Raw genomic sequence first — 11,949 nt, 5'->3', positions numbered from 1 at the left:
CTTTTGGGCCATCGATCTTTGGTCTGACCCGTAGGATCCCTGCATTAGGAGAGATGGCTAATTAATGAGCCCATAAACCTTGGAAATCAAATGAAACCTGAAGTCCGAAGAAGACCTCGAAAGGCCCTTGGGGTGGAGTGCGAGCTGAGGAAGAGTTCCCTGCACAGCTTACCTCTCCATTCTCGTTTTCCTGTCCTGAGCGGAAAAGCCAGGAAGCAGCTCCGGGTAGGGAGGGGATACCATATGTGTGCAGTGGTTAGACAGGAAACAGCGAGGAACTGGACTCGTATGGAGTGAAACTGTAAGCATCTTCTGTATGCCTGATGACTGCAGGTTTGAGAGAGTTATGTGGGACGTGGAGGCTTTCGGTGGGCTTTCAGAGGAAATGTAATGGAAAGGCAGCCGAAAGTGGAATCCCAGGTTTTTAAACAATCCTCCACTAACACGCCAAACAGCTCAGGTCTAGTTACTCATTGAAAATTAGAATAAAGTTACAGCAAGATTTCATCATAAATGAAGTCAAACCCTAAAGATTTCAGAACACAACTGCTATAAGGAGCCACGAGGGAAGCAATACAAAGTCAACCTTGCCTCAGAGAAAGGCAGTTAAACAATTTCTCTTTTTAAAGCAGCATAATCTCCCCAAGCGGAAGGGCACTGTTCCCGGAGAAGGGTCCTGGAGAGGTTTTCCTCGTTGGTGCCGGCCATCCACCTCCCGAAGGCGGGAGCTAGGTGGGCGGAAGAATTCTTCCGACCAAGGCGCGGACTGATGTAGCGCGCCGATTTACGTTCCCGTGCAGCCCAGGCCCGAGGTCGGTGCGTGCTGAACAGTTAAGTCAAAACAGCTCCGTCCGTCAGAGGTGTGCAAAGGGAAAACCGCTCCTGGGCGACACGGCCACGCCGCTAACCCGCAGCGTAGCTAAAGGGCATTCGGGAGGCGGTGGGTGGGCCTCAAGCGACGGAAAGCCCTCCTCCAGCATGGGGTTGTGACAGCCTAGTCTCCGTAGCACAGACAGGGTGGCCACCAAGAGACAGGAACAGACAGCGAAAGCCAAAGCGGCCCCAGGGCAGGCGAGGCTGCCTGTTGGACGAGGAGACCGGGTGGGACAGGCGTTTTGGACAGGCCGTCCTCCCGTCAAAGGAAGAGCCCGAGAAGAAGGGCCAGGCAAGAAGCTACAAGCAGGGAAAGAAGCAGAGCAGGCAGGCAGGCAGGCAGCTCCCCTTAGAGCCAAGGAAGGCACCGGTCCAAGCCCCCCAAAAGCAGACTAGAGAGCAGATCAGCTGCAAAAGACTAGGAAAGCCAAGAACACAGAGGGCCAAGTAAAGTTTCAGAGCTGAGCTTTGCTTACAAGGAGGAACATGTGACAAAGATACCTAGGAGTACAGGGCCTGTGGAAAAGAGCACTCCCAAAAGCCCAGAATAACAGCTGTTTTCCTGAAAATCTGCTTTGCAGTGCACTAAGCCTAAACAGCCCACTATTGGTTGTCTGTTGTTCAAACCAATCACCAGAGGAGAGCGTGACGCATGATCCCCACTACCATAAATTATGCAGTTGAGTTTTTCGCATTTGGGGAAATCGCAGGGGTCAGCACACCCACAGTGCAATGGATGAGCCTCACCCTGGGAAAACCACTTTCGTGATCATGGTATCTCCTCTGCCAGGTAAGTATGAGCTCCTGCTGCCCGGCCGCCGCCCGCCCTCGCTCGCCCTGCACTTATAACACACGGGGCGGACCGCCGCGCCCCCCACCGCCGGCCTCGCCCACACCGGCCCCACTGCCGACAGCTGCCCGACGTGGCCCCGGAGACCGTCCCTTCCCACGCCGAGCTCCCGGTGCCAAAGTCGGGCCCTGCCTGGCAGCCTCGTCCGCTCCCACGATGCTCTGCTCGCACACAGATCTGCATACCTGCTCACGCGGCTCCGCCCCTCTGCTCGGGCCCCGCCCCCTGCCCCTGCCCGCCCGGGCCGCCGCTCTTGCGTGCTCAGCTCTTTGAGCTCAGATGGGGTGTAGTGCTCAGATCGAGTGCGACAGACCTTAACTTTGCCATGTGAGGTCATTCTAGCCCCATTACCTGGCTTGCTTATTTATACCTGTGACTGTCTTTAACTGTTGTATGCATGATGTACCCTCACTGCTTGCTGACTGTATCTTGAACTCGCCCACAGTATACCCCACATTGGGGACATTGCACACTGTATAAGTTATGTGCTGTCCAATACCAAAGTACTAGCATCCCCCTATACTCTGTATGTCACCCCTGATGACCAGTAACTGATGTTACAAACTCTCTGTATTATCTATTCTTAAACATTTTCTAATAAACATTTAAATCTATGCTGTCCAATACCAAAATGCTAATATCCCCCTACAACCTGTATGTTACCACCAATGACACGATAACTGGCCTTCAAACACTTTGTATCGTTCATTTTCAAATATTCTCTAATAAACTTTAAATCTGTTCTTATCAGTTGAATATCTGATATGTCCTTTATTTGAGGACTGTATATTAAACTGATTTTTGAAACAGGGGGCTGGAATAGGAGCTTGCTCTGTCCACCCCATGCATTGACCTGGTATTGCAGTGCCTCCAGGACCGGTGGTGCCTCTCCTTCTGGGGAGAATCTTCTGGTTAGAAAAGCAGAAAGAATTTTACTGTACTGATTCCCCTTTAGAGCAGATTTGTTCGAGTTGTTGAAAACAGATTGGAAACCCTTGTCTTCTTTACAATAAAACATTGTTATGTTTTCTTTGGGGTCTAATGTTTTCTGAGGCTTTCGATAGATATGTGAGTTCTTTGTCTTGCTAGAGGATTGTTTAAGGAGCTGGGATCCTTTTTTCTGTGAGTCTTTTCAACCGTTAGTATGAGGATGAAGGCTTTCCGGGCTGTTGGGGAGATGGTTGGTTGGTTGGTTGTTTTTTTTGCACGCACAGGCAGAGACGGCGCTGTTTAAAGCTGCTCCCGTGCATCAGGTCAGGTTAGCTACAGCTCACCGAACCCCGAGGATCTCAGGTAAGCTACTTTGTAGCAGAGGCAGACCAAGCAGCAGGTACAATGCCGGGGTCGCACCCCGGCTGGCAGATACAATCTCAATGACCGAGAGACATTTTCCGTTGGACCGTATGAACTCGAACCGTAAACTCACTGAACGTTAAATCTCACCAAATGAGGTCAACCCAGCCCCATCATCGTATCCACTCGTTATACTCCACACCTGAACATAGCCGTCATATGAACAACCTACCCTCCTATCTCAGTGTCTGTACGTTGACCCGTTAACCTTTTACTCCCAATCGGGGCTATGGCAGATGATGTATTCCTTACGCCACCTGATCTTAAACTGAATTTTGCACCCCCTCGACAATCTGTACGTTATTCCCTGACCACCAGAAACTTCTACGCCTAAACTCTGTGGCCTACACTTTTAAAAACAAACAAACAAACAAATGAAAAAAAACCCATCATCTTAGTAAAATCAGAGGCTGCCAGGAGGTTCAACCTGCTGCTCACTGCAGGACCGATCCCCCACTAAAGGGCCCCCCTCCGGGGTTGAGCTTGCAACCCTGGGTTTAGCAGGCTAATGCTCAAGCCCCCGAGCTACCCCTCCCCCCTACGTTGACACTTGCTCGCGATCCCGGCTCCTGCCCCTTTGCAAGGTGTGTGCGTCTGCTCCTGGGTTTTAAGCCTGCTAACCCAGCGGGGCCCGGTGCCCTCTGGCTTCCCGCCCGGCTCCCTCCGCCATGCGCCTGGGCGTCAGCGGGACTGTCTCAGGAGAGCAGCTTTCCCCCTCCCCCGCATCCCAATCTCCGCCCAGCTGGGGAACGCAGCCCTGAGAAAAGACTCCTTTGAGCGCTGGAGGCCGGCGGGGAACTCTCATTTCCATACCCACGATACCCACGGTGCATTGCGTGCAGCGAAGCGAGTCGCTGCTCAAGGGGCTGGTTTTGCTCCCAATGTCCCCGGTTCCCATGAGCCAATTTGGCATTTAAATCGGTTCAATTAAATTTCCTCTAAAAGGGAGAGGTTTAGTGGGGCTGTCGGTGTAGTTACTCCGAGTTGAGCGGAAGGCGCCTTTCCCCTGGCAGTGCCTCTGCAGGTTGCTCTGGTTTCTCTTCAGATGGTATAAATCTTTTGTCTCCCTCTGCTTCCCTGCTCCCGAAAAGCAAAAGCACAGCTTTTCCTAGAGAGTAACCATTATGCGTTTCCGCCCCAGTTTTGTGAGATTGTTATCTCATGTCGTGGGAAGAAAGCAGAATGGGGGTCGGACTTTTGCGCCTTGAACAGAGCGGTGGTGTGTGTTTCCTTGGCTAGCTGCTGCCTGTTTGTGGCTGGGAGGCAACCCTTACCGATGATGGCAGGGGGACAGCTCTCTCTTGTGTTCTGCAGTGATGCTGCAATTTTTTGTTGTGCCCCTCCCCTGCTGCAAACCAGGCAGGCAGGCTTGGTGGCCCGCGGAGGTGGGTCGAGCCCAGGTTTCCTTTGGCAGACGCCTGGTTGAGAACCGGTGCTGTATCCTATAGGGATCTTAGTCATCTCTTGTCTAAGCTGACAAGCCCTAATGTCTGTAGTCTCGTCTCATACTTTGGAAGCCTGCTATTTACCCCTTTCAGTTGTAAAAACTGACTCTTGATTCCTACCCTTTCTTTCCTATCTGCTAACCAGTTACTGATCCATGAGAGGGAGGGCTTGAGCCGTCTGGAGTAGCTCGTGACTGTGAGTGGCAACCTCAGGGCAGACTGTTGAGAAGCAGGGCACAACCCCCAAAATGGTTGTACGTTCTAGACTTAGATTTCACCAAGTGTCAGATACTGGATGATGTGCCTTTTATGACTTTTAAACCCAAACTTGCGATTTGGGGATAATTTAAGCGTTCTGTGCAGAGGACTAGAAATACTTTATTAACCTGTAGTTTAGATCATTTTAACATTCGCTGGAATCACAGTTTTAAATCTGTTCTTATCACTTTAATAACTGATACTTCCTCTATCTCAGGACTAGCTATTACACTGATTTTTTGGAATAGGGAGACGGAATAGCAGCTTCCTCCATCCACTGCACACAGCGCCCCGTTATTGCGGCACTGAACCTCCAGGAACGGTGGGCCTCCCTATGGGGAGAATATCGTGGTTGAAGAGCAGCGAAGAAAAGTCGTGTTGTCTGTGTTACCATTTGGTTTGTACTAAGAGTATGGTTTTGAGTCATCTGTGACTCTTTCATCAGTTATTAGTTACATCTTATGATTAAGCCTCTGAGTTGAAAGGCTGCTCTTGCAGATTTTACTTTGTCGTTGTTTGTAGGTCAGTTAAACAGCTGCTTTCTTAGTCTATTCTGTGTAGGTTCTTAAACTGCTCTCTTTAGTATACCTTCCAGAATTAATGGCATGGTTTGGCTCGTTCTTTCCCTCGTCTCCCCACAGAAGAGAAAATTTCCATCCCTTTTCCCATTGGGAAAATGCCACCCTCTTAACCTAGGAAACAGTCTCTGTAAATGTTTTGCCCAGACGAGGGCTAGTTCATAGGAGCAGAAGAGGAGGAAGGTTGTGATCCTTTGAGTCACATTCCTAGCGTGACTCAAGGAAAATAATTAAAGAAAAAAAAAAGTGTGTGGGGGGGTGCGCGAGCGGCTCGGGGGCAGCAGGTCAGTGGGTGGGTTTTTGTGGAAAGGAGGAGCGTACAGGGAACTGTCTCTTTTTTTCTTTCTTTCTTTTTTTTTAACAGAATTGTGTGTCAAGGGTTCTTGCTTTGAATTCTTCCACTGGAGTCATTTTAGGGAAGTGAGCCTCACTTAGAGTTACCTCGCTACGGTGTTCGTTGCGTGGCTGAGTGCTCGCCCCGGCGAGGTAGAAAGCGGTGGGGGCAGGGGGTGTGCGCGTGCCGCAAAGCCCGAGCATCGCTTCTCAGCTCTTTGAGCTAAGATCAATGGTAGCGATCCCGTTGGAGAATAGGATCACGGCCTTCCGCCAAGCCTGAGCCCGCAAACTCGAAAAGTACGCTCCCCTGGCTGACACCCTGCGAGCAAAGAGCTACGAGGTCTACACCGACGCTCTGATCGTTGGGGCCTTGGGCGCCTGGGACCTCCTTAATGAGCGCGTGCTGCGGACCTGTGGGGTGGGCCGTCGCTACGCGCGGCTCATGAGATGCCTAATGGTCTCGGACGCTATTCGGTGGTCCAGAGACATTTACACAGAGCACGTCACCGGCCACCGTCAATACCAAGAGTGAGCCGGCGTGACTCCACGCACCCGCAAGGGGGAAGAGACCTAGAAACTTCCCCTGTTGGACTTTATCCCCTGAGCCCTGAACCAACCAAACTGAACTCTGCCCTGTGAGGGTCATCCTATCACCATTACCCAGTCCGCTCATTTACTCACGCCCATGACTATCCATAACCTGTTTGTATGAATGATGTGCCCTCACTGCTTGCTGGCTGTACCTTGAACTCTCCCACCGTATACCCCGCATTGGGGACATGACAGACTGTGTATATGTATATGCCGTCCAATACCAAAATGCTAACATCCCCCCACAACCTGTATGTTACCCCCAATGACACAATAACTGACGCTTCAAACACTTTGTATCGTTTATTTTAAATATTCTCTAATAAAATTTAAATCTGTTCTTATCAGTTTAATATCTGATAGGTCCTTTATTTGAGGACTGTATGTTATTTTTGATTTTTGAAACAAGGGGTTGGAATAGGAGCTTGCTCTGTCCACCCCATGCATTGACCTGGTATTGCAGTGTCTCCAGGACCAGTGCTTCTCCTTCTGGGGAGAATTGTCTGGTTAGAAAAGCAGAAAAAGTTTCACTCTAAAGATGCTGATTTGAGAAGATTTTTTTTAAAGTAGTTGAAAAATCAGGTATCTTTAGCACTTTCTTCATAACAACATATTGTTAAAATTTCTTGGGAGTGTTTTCTGAGTCTACAGCTGTGAGTTTCTTTGTCTTGCTAGAGGATTGTTTTAAAAACTGAAATTCTTCTATTTGCTGTGAGTCTTTTCAACAACACGAGAGATGAATGTTTTCCGGACTGAGGGTCTGTTTGGGAGATGGTTGGTTGGGGGGGGGGTTGTGTGTGGGGGGGGGACACACAGATTGGTAATATTCGAGGTCACATGTATATCAATAACTGGATGAGTTACACAGACTTCTCTCCACCCAGCCTACGTTCCATGTATCTTGACTGAGCCTGCCACCCACCATCCCAGAGCAGAAGCCTGAAGCCTGAGCCCCACCGCACGCAGGAAGGTGGGAACTCCACTGGTTGCCTGCTCCTGCAGTGTTTATGACTCCGGAAGGGGGTAGGGACCAGCCCCTGCAGGCAGCCCGGGGGAAGAGCCGCTGCTTTGCTGCCCCCGACTCTCCCTCAATTACAGCCCAGGATGCTGTGGCCACAATTAAAGCCCCTGGTGGCCACATTTGAGAAATGCTGGAGCCTCACAGTAAACAAATCCCAGCAGGTTTGTCACACCCTGTCCCTCACCCTGGGGATTTCTTGCCCTCTCCCACCCAGACCAACCTTCCTGGAAGTTCCCACCCTCTATGTATTTACGGCCCTTTCTCCCCGCCAAAGGAACCCGCCAGCAACTCCTGATAATCCCTCCTCAACTGGCTCCACTGCAGCCATTTCCCTTCCCCTGACCCTGGGAGGACCAAATGAGCTGGAGCAAAACATGGATGTTGCGCTGCAGCCTGTTAGGGCAAAAAGGGCAACTGGGGACATGTCAGAACAGGAAATAATTTCCCAGCACAATTCCCCCCAGGCTCTTTCCCTGCACACGGATATTCCAGCTCGTCCTGCATGGGACAGAAACATTCAAATCTAGGGCTGTCAATTAATCGCAGTTAACTTACACAATTAACTTTAAAAAATCATGATTAATCTGTTTTAATCGCACCGTTAAACAATAGAATACTAATTTAATTTTTTTTGTTTTTCTACATTTTCAAATATATTGATTTCAATTACAACACAGAATATGAAGTGTACAGTGCTCACTATATATAGTTTTATTACAAATATTTACACTGTAAAATATAAAGTACTGCAGTGCAATCTCTTTATCATTAAAGTACAACTTGCATATGTAGATTTTCGTTGTTGTTGCATAAGTGCACTCAAAAAGAAAACAATGTAAAACTTTAGAGTCCAGTTAGTCCTACTTCTTGTTCAGCCAATTGCTAAGACAAACAAGTTTGTTTACATTTACTGGAGATAATGCTGCCCGTGTCACATATACGTCACCTAAAAGTGAGAACAGGCTCTCTCATGGCACTTTTGCAGCCAGCATTGCAAGGTATTAATGTGCCAGATATGCTAACATCCATATGCCTTCATACTTCAACCACCATTCCAGAGGACATGCTTCCATGCTGAAAACGCTCGTTAAAAAAATGCATTAATTTGTGACTGAAGACCTTGATGAAGAACTGTATGTCTCCTGCTCCATGGTTCTATCCGCATTCTACCATATATTTCGTTTTATGGCAGTCTTGGGTGATGACCCAGCACATGTTCACTTTAAGAACACTTTCACTGCAAATTTAACAAAAAACACAAAGAAGGTATAACGGGAGATTTCTAGAGATAGCTACAGCGCTCGAGCCAAGGTTTAAGAATCTGAAGAGCCTTCCAAAATCCAATAGGGACGAGGTGTGAAACATGTTGTCAGAAGTCCTCAAAGAGCAACACGCTGATGCAGACACTACAGAACCTGAACCACTAGACAGGAAAATCAATCTTCGGTTGGTGGCTGACTCAGATGAGGAATATGAATGTACTTTGGATCGTTATTGAGCAGTACCTGTCATCAGCATGGAAGCATGTCCCTGGCCTCTGATTGCTAGAAGCTGGGAGGGAGAACAGGGGCTGGAGCTCTCCATGGCCGCCCGGTCTGGTCACTCCCTCCGAAGCCCATAGCCAGGGCAAGCCTTAGGGTGGGTGACACCAGGGAATTGCTGTGAGAGGGAGCAAGGAGGGACATCAGGGCTCCTGCATCCAGGTCACCTTCCCCACCTGGGCTGCATAAGGGGAGGACAGAGGCAGCAGCCCAGAGGGAGAAGGTGACCTGGATGCAGGGAGCCCCGATGTTGCTCCTTGCTCCAACTCTCACAGTCCCCTAACAATGTGTGGAGGAGCAGTGTTCAGGGGCGGCGGGGGGAGCGAGCAGCAATGCCAGCTACTCTGTGCATCAGGTCAGTTTCCCCAAGTGGGCACAGGAGGGTGCAGGGTTAGGGGAAAGGGGACAGTGCAGGGATTGCGGGTGCGGGAGGAGGCAGGGGTTAGGGGTGTAGGGGTTAGGGGAACTGGAGGGGGCACAGGGTTAGGGGTGCAGAGCCTGGGGGCACCAGCGGAGGTTCAGGGTTGGGTGCCAGAGGGGGGGAGCAGGGATTAGGGGGACAGTAGCACAGACCACACCTCCTCCTCCTGCTTTCTCCTGACACCAGCATCACCCTTCCCAGCATCGCCTCATGGCAGCATCTGCTTCCGGACTCGCACCAGAAATGGGAAGTCTGGGCCGGGCCTGGCAGCGGCTGTCAGGAAATGGAAGCAGGAGACACTACCACTCCCATGGTGCTGTGGGGCCCGTCCTGGCTGGTGGGAGATGGAGGCAGTGGACACTACCACTCCCATGGTGCCATAGGGGTTTCAGGTGGGGTGCCCCCGCCAGGGTTGGGCTCAGGAGGTTTGGCAGCTTAAGGGACTGGGGGCGGGGTTGCTTGGAGGAGGTTTGAGGACCAACGGCGAAGGGGAAGTTGGACACTGGCCAGAATACCAGGGAGACAAGGCAGGTGAGGTGATACCTGTTACTGGACCAGCTTTGGAGCCACAGGGTCTTCTTCATGCAGGGAAAGGTGCTCAGAGCATCACAGTTCAATAGAAGGTGGAACGCTCTGCCCTGAACACCAGACAGTCCCCTACTTCCTGGAACGGGGGGGGGCCTGTCTCCATTGTCCTGTAAACAGCCCCACCATGTAACCCAGAGGTGGCTCCATTTTAGCACCAAGACACCAGTGGTCACTGCTCCAGAGGAGATGGTACATACAGGCCACTGCCCTACGTGGCCCCAGACGTCACAGACTGTGCACTGTCTTAGCTGGTCCCACAAGTTACTGCCCCAAGAGGTGAGGTACACACAGGCTACTACTCAAACTGGGCACCTGGGGTCACTGCAGCAATGGTTGGGGGTGATACATGCAGGGCACTGCTGCACATGGCCACCAGGGGGCACTGCTGCAATGGTGGTAGTGGTGGTGGTGTGGGGGGATGATAAACAGGCCACTGCCTGAATTGGCCACTACCACAATGGTGTGGAGAGAGGGGGAGGGAAATACCAATAGGGCACTGCCACACCAGGGCACCACAGGGAGGTCACTGCTCCAATTAGTAGAGATACACATTGGGTAGTGCCCCAACTGGGTGCCCTACCCCAGAGAGAGAGGGGGCTGGGGAGAAAAGAGGAAATCAAAGGCCACTGCCTCACTTAGCCATCAGGGGTCACTACCTAAATAGGGGGGGACAAACACACAGGGCACTGCCCCACCTGACCAGCAGGGGTCACTGCCCCAATAGGGGGATATACAGAGGGTATTGCCCCACGGGGATGCCAGGGATCAGTGCCTGCCATGCCTGGCACAGGGGTAGAAGGGAAAGGGTGACCAGATGTCCCGATTTTATAGGGACAGTCCCGATATTCGGGGCTTTTTCTTATGTAGGTGCCTATTACCCTCCACCCCGTCCCGATTCTTCACACTTTCTATCTGGTCACCCTGGGGTGGGGGGGAGGGAGGGGGCTAAACACAGGGCACTGCCATACTTGACCACCAGTGCACATCCATAGTGGGGGAGTGACACACACCAGGAGCAGGGCTCACTGCCACAAAGGGGTTGGAAGACACCCAGGGCACTGCCTGACACGGCCACCCAGGCACCCTGCCACCTTGGGGGAGGTGAAGAACCCACCTCAGGCACTGACTCCTCTGGCTACCAGTGCTCACTGGCCCAATGCAGGGGTTGGGGGGGGAGTAAATACACACAGGGGGCTGCCCCACCTGGGCAACACGAGTCACCGCGATGAGAGAGGGATACGCAGAGGGCACTGCCCCAATGGCTGATATACATACAGGGCCCTGCCTCACCTACCCACCAGCGCTCACAGGCGCAATGGCAGTGGTGGGGTCACACAGGCAACTGCCCTCAGTGGCCACCAGGGGTCGCTGCAGCAATGCTAGGGGGGATACATGCCAGGCATTGCTGCCCCTCGCCACCAGGAGTCACTGCTCCTACAAGAAGGCACCTACAGGACACTCCCATGCCTGGCCAGCAGGGGTCACTATCAGTGGGGAGGGGCTATGGGGAAGCAGAGAAAGAGCAACAAACTGCAGTGGGGAAAATCGTCATCTACAGGGGAGAAAGAATGGACTCCGCTAGGACATCGCACCAGCTCCGGCCAGGCTGGATACCAGCAATTCGGGGCTGGAGCAGCTCCAGCTAGAGGCTGGGTGGAGGCAGGTGACCTCGGTCTCTGTGCTGAGCAGGCAGCGAGGAGGGACAGGGAACCCCCCGGCCAGGGTCTTGCTGCCCAAGGAGGGGGAGATCTGTGGCAGTTTTGGAGTAGCTGGTTCAGCAGCCGTGAGCCGCATGCTTGTCCCTGCCTGAGCTCTCCAGGAGCACATAACACACAGGTGTGCGCTGGATGTAGGCACCAGTGTAACGACAGGGCCAGACTCTGCTGAGTGCTGCCTGCAAGAGACAGGGGCAGAGTCAGACGGGCAGATGGGGGCAGGAGATGACAGGGCCAGTGGCCATGAGCTGAACCCATCACAAGTCCAGCCTGTGATGTCACCATCCGTCCCTGCAGCTCTCCATCTGTCCCGCTGTCCGTCCAACCCTCAACCTCCCATCCATCCCCCATGTATGCCACACACCCCCCTTCACCCATC

At 52.0% G+C, this 11,949-nt stretch overlaps 4 non-coding genes and 1 pseudogene across 4 annotated transcripts; 4 read left to right on the top strand and 1 right to left on the bottom strand.

The window, feature by feature from the left end:
* LOC120375816 overlaps positions 1–11,949 on the top strand; it is a 647,258-nt pseudogene that overhangs the window by 424,426 nt on the left and 210,883 nt on the right.
* LOC120376280 lies at positions 1,509–1,671 on the bottom strand. The gene has a single exon (XR_005587180.1). It is a non-coding gene; the product is annotated as a U1 spliceosomal RNA (small nuclear RNA).
* Positions 2,428–2,613, top strand: LOC120376443. The gene has a single exon (XR_005587320.1). It is a non-coding gene; the product is annotated as a U2 spliceosomal RNA (small nuclear RNA).
* LOC120376525 lies at positions 4,919–5,112 on the top strand. Its single transcript, XR_005587386.1, has one exon. It is a non-coding gene; the product is annotated as a U2 spliceosomal RNA (small nuclear RNA).
* LOC120376422 lies at positions 6,587–6,772 on the top strand. The gene has a single exon (XR_005587301.1). It is a non-coding gene; the product is annotated as a U2 spliceosomal RNA (small nuclear RNA).

The sequence above is a fragment of the Mauremys reevesii genome, linkage group 12 (genome assembly GCF_016161935.1).
Source record: "Mauremys reevesii isolate NIE-2019 linkage group 12, ASM1616193v1, whole genome shotgun sequence".
NCBI lineage: Eukaryota > Metazoa > Chordata > Testudines > Geoemydidae > Mauremys > Mauremys reevesii.
Note: the sequence above shows the minus strand (reverse complement) of the source record. Positions and strands in the feature narration are given on the sequence as shown.